The sequence below is a fragment of the Myotis myotis genome, unplaced genomic scaffold (genome assembly GCF_014108235.1).
Source record: "Myotis myotis isolate mMyoMyo1 unplaced genomic scaffold, mMyoMyo1.p scaffold_m19_p_11, whole genome shotgun sequence".
NCBI lineage: Eukaryota > Metazoa > Chordata > Mammalia > Chiroptera > Vespertilionidae > Myotis > Myotis myotis.
Window position 1 is genome coordinate 13,400,107 of NW_023416315.1, and position 14,372 is coordinate 13,414,478.

Sequence of the window (14,372 nt, forward strand, 5' to 3'; positions counted from 1 at the left end):
GTTTTTTCCCCCCATATGAAATGATTGTGGACACATTTCAGTAAATATAGACTTACACCATCATTTTTATAGCTTGCCAGCATTCCATTGAATGTATGTGCCAGTCGTTTACTTAACCAGGGCCTGCTTGCTTGGTATTTAGGTTTGTGTGGCAGGGATGGGGAACCTCTTTTCGGCCAAGGCCATTTGGATAAGTATAACATCATCCGTGGGCCATACAAAACTACCAACTTAAAAACCAGCCTGCTGTATTGGTCAAACATTTACTTAACTCACCCCTCATGCCTTGGCACGGCCAAACCAAATAATTTGGCGGGCCTTGTACAGCCCATTCCCCACCCCTGCAACACACAACTTTAGGGGCACAATATTACCTTTTGCTGGACTTTAAAAAAAAAATCAATATAAAATACCTACCTCCAACACACACACACACACACACACACACACACACACACGTGACACACTTTTCAGAATTCCCCCATAAGTCTCAAATATCTTGGTTTCTTTTCCGTGCACTTAGGTGGGAGGACTCCTGACGGTTGAAGTGCAGGCCAGGAGGCGCTGTGAATAACCGGGCAAAGGGCAGTCTGGAGTAGAGCCCAGATACCGCATTGTTGCAAACTGCCCGAAGTGGGGTCCGTTTCTTTAGGAATAACTTCCTCCTACGCTGAAGCCCTGGTCATTCCCCAAGCAAGATCGCTGCCAGGAGCCTCTGTCACTTAATCACCGCTGCAGCCTGAGGCCCCGTCCTCAGAGTACTCCTTTCAGAAAGGGAAACGTGTACGCGTGCGGGTATTTACACACGGCGCGTCCAATAACAAACACCTCAGTATCATGAACTCTGCCACCGAGTCAAGCTCCTCGGGAACCCAGCCAGCAGCTCCGAGCACTTGAAGGGCGCCGAGCCCCACTCAGCACCAAGGGGGGCACCCTCCCCGCTCTCATTGAGAAAAGCTTACACTTAGTTTATATATAATACTAGCAAGCTTGCCAGTCTGATTTCCAAGTTCAGCAAATCAGCACTCTGAGGACTGTGGAGGCAGCCGTGAGAGTAAAACCAAGGGACATCAGACTGCAGAAAACAAAAGAAAAAGACAGGACGTGGGGAAGCTGAGACCCGTCTTGTGCAGGGACAGGCAGCTCTGCCTGCTTTCTCAGTGTTCGCAAAGGGTGGCATCACCCACGATGGTGGGGCAATCGATTTTAGTGGATCCTCACCAATATTTTAAACAATGGAATAGAAGAGAAAACATCAGAGTGCCTTTTAATTAAAGATAAATATTATCCTTTGGAATTTTGGTCCATCTGTCCATGCTGGGTTGCAGTGTGAAATTCATTTCTTAAAGGTGGATCAAAGTAAAAAAGTTTGAAAGTTAGAGTTGTAAGCTCTGAAGTCATCACCATTTTATAGCAAAGTATAGAAATGAATGCCCTTAACAGTGACCCTGAGTTATCCAAAAAAAAGATCAAGTAATGTTCAAAGTATGTAATTTAAGAGGACAAAGGACAGTGGGATGAAGATCTTTTAGAAAGATTCCTATTACAAAGTGCCTGCAATTTTTTGAAGATTTCGTATTTTAAATTTTAAATGGAAAGCCTTTCTACCTTCTTCCTAACTTGAATCACAAACATAACTTTTAAAAATACCAAATTTGGCCTGGGATTGGGGGGATGGAGGACACCTGAAAAATATAAAATATTTAAATTTTAGCTGAGCTGGTGTGGCTCAATGGTTGACCTATGAACCAGGAAGTCATGATTCAATTCCAGTCAAGGGCACATGCCCAGGTTGTAGGCTCAATCCCTAGTGTATGTGTGTGTGTGTGTGTGTGTGTGTGTTGGGGGTGGGGAGGATAGAAGGGAGGGTGTGCATGAGGCAACCAATCGATGATTCTCCCTTAGCATTGATGTTTCTATTTCTCTCTCCCTTTCCTTTCCTCTCTGAAATCAATTTTAAAAATATTTTTTAAAAAAATAAAATATTTTTTTAAAGTTAATTAAAATACTAAATCTGAATCCCATCTAACATAAAGATATTCACCTTCCAGGTATACCTAATAAGGCATGCGTATATCTTTGTGATGCACATTAACTGGAATGTCACTTGCTCATTCGAAGCCTGCATTAATAATGCACAGCACGGCTTCTCTGCTCTGGCTAGGGATTGGCCTACAGATAAAGGAGACTCAGAACTGGCCCTCAAGGAACTTACTTACAGTCCAGTGATCCAGATTTCAGTCAACCCAATTTATTGACCTTCACCATAAAGTCATTTTGCAGATTTTGGTACAGTACTGACTAAGGCTGATTGAGATTTGCACTCCCCTGAAAAATTTAGTGTATGTGGCCCCCATATGTGCAAAACTGGTCATGAGCCCCCATCACAGAGGCTTAGGCCAAAGCCAGTCTCAGGTAAGATCAGGCAGGTTGGCTCAGTCCCTGTGAACCCGGGTAACAGGGCAAAAGTAAAAGCATGGAGCTGCGCCTTAGGTTCTGACCTGGAGGTGTGCCGGGCAACATCAGGGGGAAAGCCAAGTCCTCAGCCAACGGCTGCCACAGCTGCTGACATGCTACCCTGCCTTTCTGTCTCCTGGCAGCGCAGGCCTCCATCCTTTTCTGATTCCATCCTTTTCTAGATCCATCCTTTTTTTCACCAGCTTTCCACATAACCAGGCCATGTTTTACAGACCTCACTGGTCCCTGACCAGCTTCCTTCTCTGTCTATGTATGCAGCTCCCTTCATTGAGGCCCAGAGAGGGGGCACAGGGCCCCAACTTTGTCTCCATCGATGCTGTTGTCCTCAAGAGCTGGGTGTACTGTGCTCACCAGCCTTCCCCAAACCACCGCATTCATTGGCAAAGGGGGATTTGTCTGGTCTATGGTTTCGTAAGCACACCAGTACTAACTACAACAAGTTTCTGCTAATGTTCCATGTTCCATCAGCCCACTTTTACTAACTTGATATTACAAGTTTGGTGGCCGTGCCTCACGGCTTTTCGGGTGTTCTGATTTTAAATGGCCTACCTTCCTGTCTTCTTTGAATATGCCAGCACTTGTCAAAACATGTGTCCTACTTTTTGGTTTAAAAAAAAGGGGGGGGGTCTCTATGCTCAGAGGAGTCACAAGGTACATGGAAATACTGTAGTCTACTCATGTTGTATCTTGTGAGCAAATGAGTTTTCCTGTTGAGACCAATCTGGTGTACCCAGTCCCCATATTCTTTTCAGGTAGCGTGGATGCAAATGTCATGTGGTTACCAAAACAACCTCAAACAAACCAGTGAGAGGCACCACCTGTGCAACTCGTCTACCCACAGAGCTTCTCCAGTGAACAGGAGACATAAATTTCATTAGTCCTTACGACTTAGGCTGCTTTAGTGACGTTCAACATAAAGGCCACTTTGACATCCAACTTCTCTGGTTCTGTGTTTCGTTGTGTCGTGTTTTCAGGGAGAAAGAAGAGGAGAGATAGATTCATGAGGCAGTGGCAGAACATTCTAGAACTTTCTAATCATCTCCTCCTGACCGTCTTCCATCTTTCGTTCCCCACTCAGCATCCCTTTCATGGCCCTGAGCGCTTGGACATCCTGACATGTCTCCATTCACCCCCCCAAGCACCTCAGCGCCTGCAGTGACTCACTGTCATGCTCTCTCAGCAGAAATGCCCCCAACCTGCAATAAGCCTGCCCATGTGCATCACATAACAGCAATGGCACCACCCACCAAGCTGTGAGGGTGCCCACTTGGCACAGACAAGGCACATGACAGCGGAACCCTTCATTTTGGTGCCATGTTTTCAGTAGCCTCTGTCGCCAAAGAACTCAGCAAAAGCAGAACTTTGAAACACCACAATGAAGAAGGGACCCATCAAACCATGTGCGAGGCAGCACACCTGGAGGTGCAGGCTACATCGTGTACCACTTGGCAGGCCTGCAGGGCCATTCTGTCCCGGCTTCTTAGACCAGGATTAGATGAGGAGCCAGTGATCAGCACGTGGGTGAACTAATCAAGTGACAGGCCCCGGTGCAGGCTGGGCGGAGATGGTTACTTTCCATTGAATCAGAACTCTGGTGTGCAGATGTCCGAAGCTGCCAGTGTGGAGAGGAACCCTTTGGCACAGGGAGTTTGCAGTCTGTGAACTGCTGCAGAAAAACCGTAAAAACAGGGAGTTTTGAGGAAACCAAGTGAGAAGATGTGTTTTTATAATAAAACAACTTTACTGGCCTTTCTAGTTCTATCACTGTGTGTTCTGGAAACACAGTAGAAGCCAGCGAGAAGGCCTGGGTGAGGAGATGGGAGACCACAGGCTGTTTGTGATTTGCACTGTGGCCTTGGACATGGTTTGTGTCCTCTCCAAAATCTCAATTTACCCGTCCATAGAAATGGGACCAATGACGCTCTCACAGTACTTTGTGAAGAATAAAACACCACACCAGCGCAAGTCGCCATTCATGGGGCTAAGACCGAGGCTTCTCCAAGCCCCTGTTTTCCTCTTTTTAAATGGGGATAATAATACCAGCCCTCCCCATCTCTCCGGATGCTTCGGAGGATCGAAGGATAGAATGTGTGTGAGGGAGACAGGGAAACCATGGAGTTCTAAGTGAGCAGCAGGGCTCACAAATACTCCCGGGGCTTTAAGGAGTCAGTTGCCAGCCCTGAGGCCAGGGTTGGTTTAAGACTCACTTTGCCAGACCAGAGCCTTCTCTCCAGGGCACCCCTCCCCCCTTCCCCTCTCCCCCACCTCACCTTCCTCTTCGCCTGCCCCTTCCTTTGTCTTGGATGCTCTGAGTTGCCTTTGCTCTTCTCTCTGCATCTGTCAGGCAACTGCTGCGTCTCACTCCAGGGAGCATCATTTAAGATCCCAGTGAAACCGTTTCTAGATATAGTCTGTCATAAAATGTGAGTTCCTTTGGGAGGAAAGGGGCAGCCACTGTGTGGGTTCATATCCACCACCATTGCACTGGTGGCCCCCCAGAACCAGAGGGCCTACATATACTTTCCAGCATAAATGGGAGTCTGGCACAAGGTTACAGTGGCTTTTACAAACAACCTGTTTCTACTTACTACTTTCCCCTAGGCCTCAGGAGTGGGGAAGGAACAACATTTTATTCTTCAAATGAGAGCTAGTGGGTGGATGGATGGATGGATGGATGGATGGGTGGAGGGATGGATGGATGGATTGGGGTGGCGGGGAAGGCTTGAGTCCACTCAGCAGTTTAAAATTTCTCATTCTTACATCCACACCCCAGTTCTCCTCTGGAAACTCTAAAATTTTATCTGGTTAGTTGATGCATTCTGAGGAAGCAGTGGAAAACCTTGTTAAATATGGGGTTTAAACATGCCTTTTCATTTATTTTGCCAGATGAAGATACTTTTTTCACTGTCACCTAAAGCGAGCACAAACTCCTGTCCTGGGAGGGACAAAGGTTGATCCTAACAACCTTAAACTCAAAGGGGAAAGGGAAGCCTTTCTCGGGACCAGGTCAGAAACAGCTGTCCCTCCCTTAGCTTCCTACATGGCCAGTGGCACACCGAGCAGGGAACTTGGAAGTCCCTTTCCCATGTGTTGTTGTTGTTCATTTATTTTAGAGAGAGGAAGAGGGGGTGGGAGGGAGAGAGACAGAGACACATCAATTTATTGTTCCACTTATTTATGCATCCACTGGTTGATTCTTGTCTGTGCCCTGGCCCCGGGGTAAGCCTGCAACCTTGGCGTTTGGAGAGGACGCTCTAGCCACCTGAACTACCCGGCCAGGGACCCCTTGCTACATCTTGAAAACTCCATTCCGCCCGCCCCTTCTCCCTCCCGTGGGGTTTACCAACTAACAAATTCCAATGCAGTCACTCCAGATGTGCACCGAGGCCTTGGCGTTGCCAACATCTCGTAAGTCAATCTCGACGTTAAAAAGATGCTTCAAGGGAGCACCCAGTCAGTTCCTTCTCATAACCGCAGCTTGTCATGTGACACCTGCCCCTCCCCCTCCCCCCTTCTCTCGGAAAACCACCCACCCCACCAATAAACTGGGTTGACCCGTGTCCTTTCTCTGCCAAACATCGCCATTTCTTCCGAGGTGGTAATCTTTGGCTTTTGTTATTTAAGGGCCGTTGGGTCCTGGATGGTTACCCAATTGCTTTGGGGCTTGCCTAAACAGTTAACAAAAACACGGCGCACGCGGCGGCCGTTTCGCTTTCTGTGCTTGTTGTTCTTGGCACGGGGTCAGTTCTATGAACTTCTGGTGTCCAACTGGTAGGACCTGAAACTCTGTGTTTAACAAGTGCCTGTAGTCAAAACAGTTGGCGTGTGCGAGCGGGGATAGCCGGTGCCGCCTGCAGCCGGTCCCCGCGGTCCTGGGCGTGCAGAGCCCCGAATCGCGGCGCTCCGACTCGGGGTTGGGCTTCTGTGGTTGTTACGTTGTGAGGTTTTTTTCTTTCTTCTTGTTTTTTTTTTTTTCTTTTTCGTGACGGCACCCGTGCTCATGTGGATCGCTTCAGGTTCCAAAAGTACAACATGTTTACAGTCGTCGCAGAATCAGATTAAGTTGGCAGCCTGAGTCTCCGTAAGTGGTCTTAGTTTACGTTTCTTCTTCTAACAGGATGTTTTGCATAATTGTGCTGATCCTGGGTTATTTATAGACTTTTTCGGAAGGGGAAAACAAAACAAAACAAAACGGGGATGCGTGCGTTTTCTGCTCTGTGGAAAGTGAAATCCGTGTCTGCGGCCAGACAAACGGCCGTGCCTGTGCAGCGGTTCTTGGAACTCCTGGGAATGCATTTCTCCGCGAGGTCATTGGACGGCACGCCCGGGTGGCGGCTCCGGCCGCCGTAGCGGACACCCTGAGAGTTAGTTGTCTTCGGACGTGTTGTTTGGTGTTGTTTTCCTTCGGTCGGTCACAAACGGAGTAAAATGAAAGCGAGAATGCCATTTCCCCTGGGGTGGACGCCGTGATTGGCTGTCGTTTCAAACGTCCCGGTGGGGTTGCGATGGTTGTTTTGGCCTAACCCGCGGGAGCCGTGTTCGCGGGGGGGGGGGGGGGGGGGGGGGGGGGTCCCCCGCCTGCCCGCCCGCCCTGCAGCCGGTTGGCGGGACTCAGCCTGGGGGGAGGGGCACGGGAAGGCTTGAGAGCCGCAGGAAGTTAGGGGGTGTTCCAGTTTGTCCTCACCTAAATGGCAGTGATACTCAGGTGTTTGTAACGTTATTTATTTATTTTAATAATCAACTGCAAAATGGTATCCCGGCTAATGCATCCTGTTTGATGTTCTGGCCTGGCCTAGGGTCTCCGGGTGCCCGGTGAGCGTTTGAATGAGAACTAAAGCCGGGCACGTTTGAAATCACTAAGCCAGAATTAGCGCTCTGTGAAAGGGTTTCCCATAATATTTACTAGAACAGTTGGCTAAAAATTGCTCCGCTTTGCCCACTGAATGACTGTGTAATTAAATCAGCCCTTGACAGCTACCTTGCGCACCTCCCATCTCTGTGTCGGCAGCTCTTGGAATTTGCATGGGTAAGTGGCACGTTCATCAGCGTAATGAGTGTGGAGTCCCCGTCTAATGGTCCAGGAGAACGCCGTAAATGAGACACTTCATTGTGCCTGGGGCTAAATGTTTTAAACCAAACACATCGAAATGGGGGTAGAAAGCGCTAAGCATACATACTCTGGGCGGCTTGAAAGGCCTTCTAAGTGGGCAGTTTGCCCTGATCCAGGTCTTGGGTCCCTCGCAGACAGGTTCAAACCTCCCCTCACCCCCAGCATCACCAGCTGGCACACACAAATGAGAATGGAGAGTTGAAACGGAAATTTCCAAGGTAGTAAATGTGACCATTAGGCCGAGGCTTGGCGGAGTTATAACTGCTGAGTGCTGCCAAGAGCAGATTTCTTTTTCTCCGTGTTTCTCTCATCTATGAAAGCAGTGGGGCTTGGGGGATTTTACTGGGGGCTGGGGGGAGGGTGGGAGCGGGGGGTGTTTGTTTTTCCTGTCTCCTCTAACCTGGCTTACACAGAATAATGATCAGACTGCCTTGCTTTCGAGAGCATGCACCCTGCTTTCTCATGCTGGCCTCACTGAGCTGGGGAAGGACAAGGCTAGCCCTTTGGTCCCGGGAGGAAAGGCTTGGCTTGGCTTGGTTTGCATAGTGGAGCTGGGGAGCTTGAACTCAGGACCACATTATCCATCAGATCTTCGCTGCTCATGGCCCCATCCAAACTGGGTGAACTGGCTGCACTGCAGATATTTCCTATTCTTTGTTCTAATTTGATTCAAATCTGCCCCGTGGATGGGACCCCTATTACACTTCCCCTTTCCACCTCCAGTGGATCAGGTTGGGATAGAATTTGAGACACCCCTTCCCCCCTTTTGAAGGCCTCAGGTTTGAGGTGTATGTTGGTTTGTGTGTATCTTGGCCAGCAGTGATTATGGGGGCTCTCATCCCACTGTGTAAATAACCTCAAAGTGAATGAAGAGATGTGAAGGGACCCTTTAGGCCTTTATGTGGGGTTGGAGAGCGATGGCTGTGAATACTGAAAGGTTTCCCAGTCATCCAGCCCTGGGGCTTTTGCATTTGAATTGGCCAAACCCGCCCACCCTGCTATCCTTGGGAAAGTAAAGGCGATGCCATTTGCCAGCCTGTCAGTTCTGTCTAGTAGAGCATGTCACTCCTCTCAGCCCCTCCACACATCAGCCTGACAATACCTTTCAAACACCCTCCTTTCTTGCTTTGATTTCCCTCCTACCCCAGGTCCCCCCACAAGCACCACCACCCCCAGCCAGGAGAGAGCTTAATGACATATCTATTGTTAGATTGATCCCTGAGTCCCGCCTACTCGTGTGTCTGGACCCCTTAGCAGCAGTGAGCATTTGTGGGTCCCTCTCCTCTCGTGGCCCCCAGGGAAGTGGTTCTGTCTGCCCCATACTCACTGGGAAACCCAGTGTCTATCAGGTCTGAGAGTCTGAGGGAGGACCAATGAATGCATCCAGGTAGAACCTGGAATTTGGGTGGATTCGTGGTGAAAAGCAGCATTGGGCCAGTTGGCCAGTTTGTCAAACCTGTGAATGTGCTGGTGGCTACCTCACTGCCAATTAGCCCACTCACCCCATGATCTTATCTTTTTCTGGAAGGATAACAATGACAAACAGATTCATCACAACCCACAAAGGTAAGAGGCCAAAAAAGAAAGTAGGCTGTTAAAAGTTGGTTTCTCCCAGGCTGTGGCTTACGTCCAGCTGTTTCAGACCAACTGCTAGATACCTGAGATGACCTCAGCGTCAGGCCTCCAGGGTGGGCAGGACTTGCCAGGTGTCAAGCATCAGGAGACTGCCCCCCACCTTGACCTTGCTACAATTGCCATTGACATGGCACACCTCAAACCAAGGAGGAAGATGCATTCAATCTCTGGTATGTCGGAGGTTAGGAGTCCCTTGTCCTCTGCCCTCCAAACTACACTTTTCTCCCTTATCCAGTGAACCTGAACAGTTTTTAGGTAAACCAATTATAATAATTTTTCCGGGCTTTCAAATAACACAGACTAAGAGTCTTAAACAACTGAAATTAATTTTCTTACAGTTCTGGAGGCTGGAAGTCCAAGATCAAGATACCGGCAGGGTTGGTTTCTCCTGAGGCCTCTCTCGTTGGCTTGCAGGCAGCTGTCTTCTTGCTGCCTCTTCATATGGTTATTGCTCTATGTGCACATACCCCTAGTGTCTCATTCTCTTCTTATAAGATCACTAGACCTATTGGGTTAGGGCCCCACCCTAACCGGCCTCATTTTGACTTCATCACCTCTTTAAAAACCTTATTTCAAATACAGTTACATTCTGAGGTCCTGAGGATTGGGACTTCAACATATGGATTTGGGGTGGGGGTTCAGAATGCAGCCCATGACACCAATCAGCTAAGCCTGGTCCTGCTTCAGCTCTGCAGGACCAGCATCAGAACACTGCAATAACCGCCATGATATAGAGATTCATCTGTGACTCGTTCCTGCAGATGTGAGTGTTAGAACCAGGCACTGTCTCTCTGTGTGGGTGCATCGTCAGGGAAATGCAGTAGGAGAAAGACAAGACTATGTTCAAATGTCACAAGAAGTCACCAGTGGCTATGAAAGTCTGAGTTAGCTTTCATGTGTCCTGTGATGATTTTCAGGTGACTTAAGCAGCCGCCTTTCTTGAGGGAGACCAGTGTAGGGGTCCAGTGAGTGAGAGAGTAGCTTGCAGACCAGTGAGCTCCAGAAGTCACCTGACAGAAATTGGTACCTTCCCCCTGGCCCTCTTCCTCCCAGTGGCTTTCTGAGCAAATTCCCTGATCGGTTAATAGATTCATTGGCATGATCCTCTCAGTGTCTTGCCAACAGTTATATGTAGATATATATTTAAAATCTGCCCTCAGCATTCATTGCTCCTGGAAGTTGGGAAACCAACCTTACATGGACTAGGAGAGGAGAATTTAGCCAGTTATTGCCTCATATTTTAACTGCTGCTCTTTTCCCAGGAGGATATGATAGGCCATGCCAGTTCTCTCCCCCTCGTCCCTCCTATGGGACATCTTGACCCTGGCTAGGGACCTGCAGGCTGGCCTCTTTGCAAACCCCCCCCCCCACCCCCAATCTTGTCTCAGTGAAGACCATTTCTTTCCTGAAGCAAACATCCTCAGCTGAGATAAGAACCGGGTTTCTGGACCTGCCCTGAGAATGTCCAAACCAAAAGCTCGGTGTTTTTAGAAACTGCCATTCAGGATAGTTCGGGTCACGCCGTGTGGGAGCTGAAAGCAACCCTCCCAGCCCATCATTACCTGCCAGATCTCTGCTGCAGATTACTCAGGTCCTGGTCTCAGCAAGGTGATGATGGAGCAACAAAGGTGTTCCTATAGGCTAGCGGAGACGCCATTACCCTTTATAAGCCGGCCTGGGTTTTGATCTGAGATGAGAAAGAAGGTGATTGCTGCTGGGAGAGGAGATCCGAGATCTGTTCCATTGCAGCAGTCCGGCTGTTCTGTGCTGAAAGACTGCCTTCTGGCAGCCTGCGTGCATCTATAGGTTCTTCCTTGGCTTAACAGGCAGGCTTCTACCAATGGAAAGGGTATCTTTGAGAGATTTATAGCAGTAATAATCATAACACTCTTCCTTCATGTTTGCTTAGCCTGACTCAACTTTTAAACCTCTTTTACACGCCGGATCTCATTGGCTGCTCCCTGTAGCCCTGGAAGGGCAGGGTATTGCCAACCTCGGAGCACGGAAATTCTGGAAGGATTTTCAGGATTCAGACTCCAGCTCTTGGATGCCAGTGCTCCTTCTATTGATTTCAGCTGCCTAATGGCTATATTTAGATGCCAGTAAGAAGGGTGGTTTGTCTGGGAATTGGAAAAATTATTGTATTTTTCCTATTGTTGTATTTGTCGTCAGTTATAAAGGCAACATCTGGTTGCTCGCTGTGTGCAGGGCCCTGCTCCAAGAGCTTTACTCTTAGTCTTTTCATCCACTGGTCAGCGGGCGGCTATTGTTGGTCTCATTTGTCCGTTGTCCATGAGGTCCTTACCAGGGAAGGTGAAGAAATGTAGGCCAAGTGATACACCTGAATGGCAGGTGGCTTGGTAGAGTCACACCTCAAGAGTACAGTTCACAAGTCACTGTCACGCTGGGGGATGTATCGAGTTGCACACTTGACCCTGTCCTCTTCCACATTATAAACGAGGATTTGGAAGGAGAATGGCATGAATGGCAGGCTTGTCAGCTTTTCAGGTGGTAGATTTGGGAGGGAGAATGGTTACGTTAATGGGTCGGGGGTCCAAAAAGATCTCAACAGGCTGGAACAGTGGACTCACTCCAACAAGATGACATTTTCAAAGGATACCTGGGGATAAGCGGCTTGGCAGCCGAGTGTACGAAATAAGACAGGAGCGATGCAGCTACCAGAAATAAAATGTTTAGCCTGGCTCTTCAGCTGCATTTCCAGGGGAATAATAATATCCAAAACCACTAGGAGCTGCACAGCCCCCATCTGTAATGTTCTCCCTTCTGAGTTCCACGGCGTAGGAAGGACAGTGGGAGCTAAAGAGGACCCAGAGATCAGGAGGAATAGTGAAAATGACATTTTGTGAGGAATGGTTTTAAAAAACATCTGGGGATATTTAGTCTGGAGAACGATTTCAAGGAACGAATACTTGGCAAGGTGCCCTATGGAAGGGGCATGGACCGGTTCAAGGTGACGCCCATAGGGCAGAAATGGGACTGCTGTGCAGGCATTATAGAGCAGCTCCGGGTAGGGATGAGCTGTCACCTGGTGTGCACTGGGACAGCTCCACCCAGTCAGGGACCTGCCGTGGAGAAGCCAGGCTGGGCGGCCGCTTGTCCCCAGTGCTGAGGCGGTGACACAGCCCCCAGAAAGGGGGGCGGCCAACAGGGGTTAGCAGAGCATGATCACCTGTGGGGTGTCTTGCCTGTTGGGAATCTGTTACTCTGGACCATTTTAGGGTCTAAGACCTGCGTCCCTTTGATGGAAGTCATTCCATCATTGGAATGGCAATTCCTTTGGTGAAAATGACTGCTGTATCAGGCTGCCCTGGCCAGTGTGGCTCAGTTGTAGAGCATTGCCCTGTGCACCAAAAGGCGGCGGGTTCAGTGCCCGGTCAGAGCACATAACCAGGTTGAGCATTCCAATCAATGTTTCTGTCTTCTGTTCTCTCTCTGTCTCTCCTCAATTAAAAAAAAAAGAACTGTTGTGTTGGAGTCCCTGCCTGCCCTGTCCTGCTGGCCACCTTCATTACCTTAACTTAAAAATTACCTCCTTTAAGTGATTCCAAGAAGGGCCTTGAAGGTAATTTTCAGTCACCCTGAAACTGACTGTTCTGTTTGTGGATTGTCCTGGCCCTTGTGTTCTGCACGGCTTTTTTTTTATTATTATTATTGAGGTGAAATCCACTGAACATAAAATTAACAGTTTTAAAGCGAACAATTCAGTGGCATTGAGTACATTCACAATGTTGTGCAACCACTAATTCTATCTAGTTCCAAATGTTTCATCTCTTTAAATAAAACTTCATATCCATTAAGCAGTTATTTCCCCTTCCGCCTTCCCTCAGTCCCTGGCAACCACCAATCTGCTTTCAATCTCAGTGGATTTACCTATTCTGGACAATCATATGAATAATTAATACAATACGTGACCCTTTTTCTGGCTTGTCATTTGCCTGGTGTTTTCTAGATTCTTCCAGTTATAGCATGTGTTAGCACTACATTCCTTTTTATGGCTGAATAATATTCCAATGTGTGTATATACCACAATTTGTTTATCCATTCATCCATTGGATATTTGGGTTGTTTCCATCTTTTAACTATTGCAAATGGTGCTTTTATGAACCTTCATGTACAAGGATTTGTTTGAGTACCTGCTTTCCGTTCTTTGGGGTCTATATCTCATAGTAGAATTGTTGGATCATCTGGTAATCCTATGTTTAGTATTTTGAGGAACCCCGACAGTGCCCAAAGGTTCCAATTTCCGTTTCATTTTGTTTCATTTTGTTTTGTTTTGCGATGTAGCCATCCTAGTAGGTATAAAGTGGTAGGTATCTGATTGTGATTTTGATTTGCATCTCCCTAATGGCTAAAAATGTTGATCATCTTTTCATATGCTTGTTGGCTGTATGCATATCTTCTCTGGAGAAATACCTGTTGAAGTCCTTTGCCCATTTTTTTGATTGGGGTGAGCCTGCCCGTTTCTGTATTTAGGATTAAGGTTCTGAACTTCCTGCTCTTCAGATGCTAGAGCAGTGTAAATATTGCGTCTTTTTAGCTTAAGCCACCTGTTTGCTGAGAACTTAGGCCACCTACTCATTGCCTCGGCACCTGCGATGAGGAGAGAGAGCGGGTGAAAGAGGCAGGGCAGCGTGCTCCAGAAGGACCCACGGCCTCTGGGAGAGCCGGCCCACAGCTGTGCAACTCTGTCCTCCAGGTCATCCTGGAGCTCAGAAGACAGATTCTAGGAAAACTATTTACATTTCTCTGGAAAGACTCAGGCTCCTGGGCCACGGGGCCTGCCCTTTCACCTGTGTTTTTTCTAAGTATTGCAACATCCAGCAGGCCTCCTCTTGACTCTGAGGTGGGGAAATGTGCCCATGAGCTCTTGACCTGCTGGCCTAGGGTCTGGAGGACAAGGCTCACAGCCTGACCCTCAGGTAAAGCTGCAAAGGACCGAGAAAGGAGGGCTAGACGCTCCTTCCAGTGGGGCCAGGTCAGGTGGGTGCTCAGGTCACTGCCCCCTCCTTCTCACTGACTCCATTCCAAAGAAATGGAATTGTACCAACCACTTCTGCTATGCCAACCAGCACAGCCCCCGCAAAATCAGTCAAAAACAAATGAATTCTTCATTCTAGGGAAAAAACCC

The 14,372-nt window shown here is 48.3% G+C and overlaps 1 protein-coding gene across 5 annotated transcripts in view; it reads left to right on the plus strand.

Annotated features, from left to right (window-relative positions):
* Positions 1–14,372, plus strand: part of ATXN7L1 (ataxin 7 like 1) — a 227,178-nt gene that overhangs the window by 148,230 nt on the left and 64,576 nt on the right. The window contains exon 1 of one of the 5 annotated variants that reach the window (XM_036327557.1): positions 6,032–6,559. The exons of the other annotated variants lie outside the window; for them this stretch is intronic. The gene's annotated coding sequence lies outside the window, so the exon portion shown is untranslated. Of the gene's footprint in view, positions 1–6,031; positions 6,560–14,372 lie in introns of those variants that run through there. 5 annotated transcript variants of the gene reach the window in all.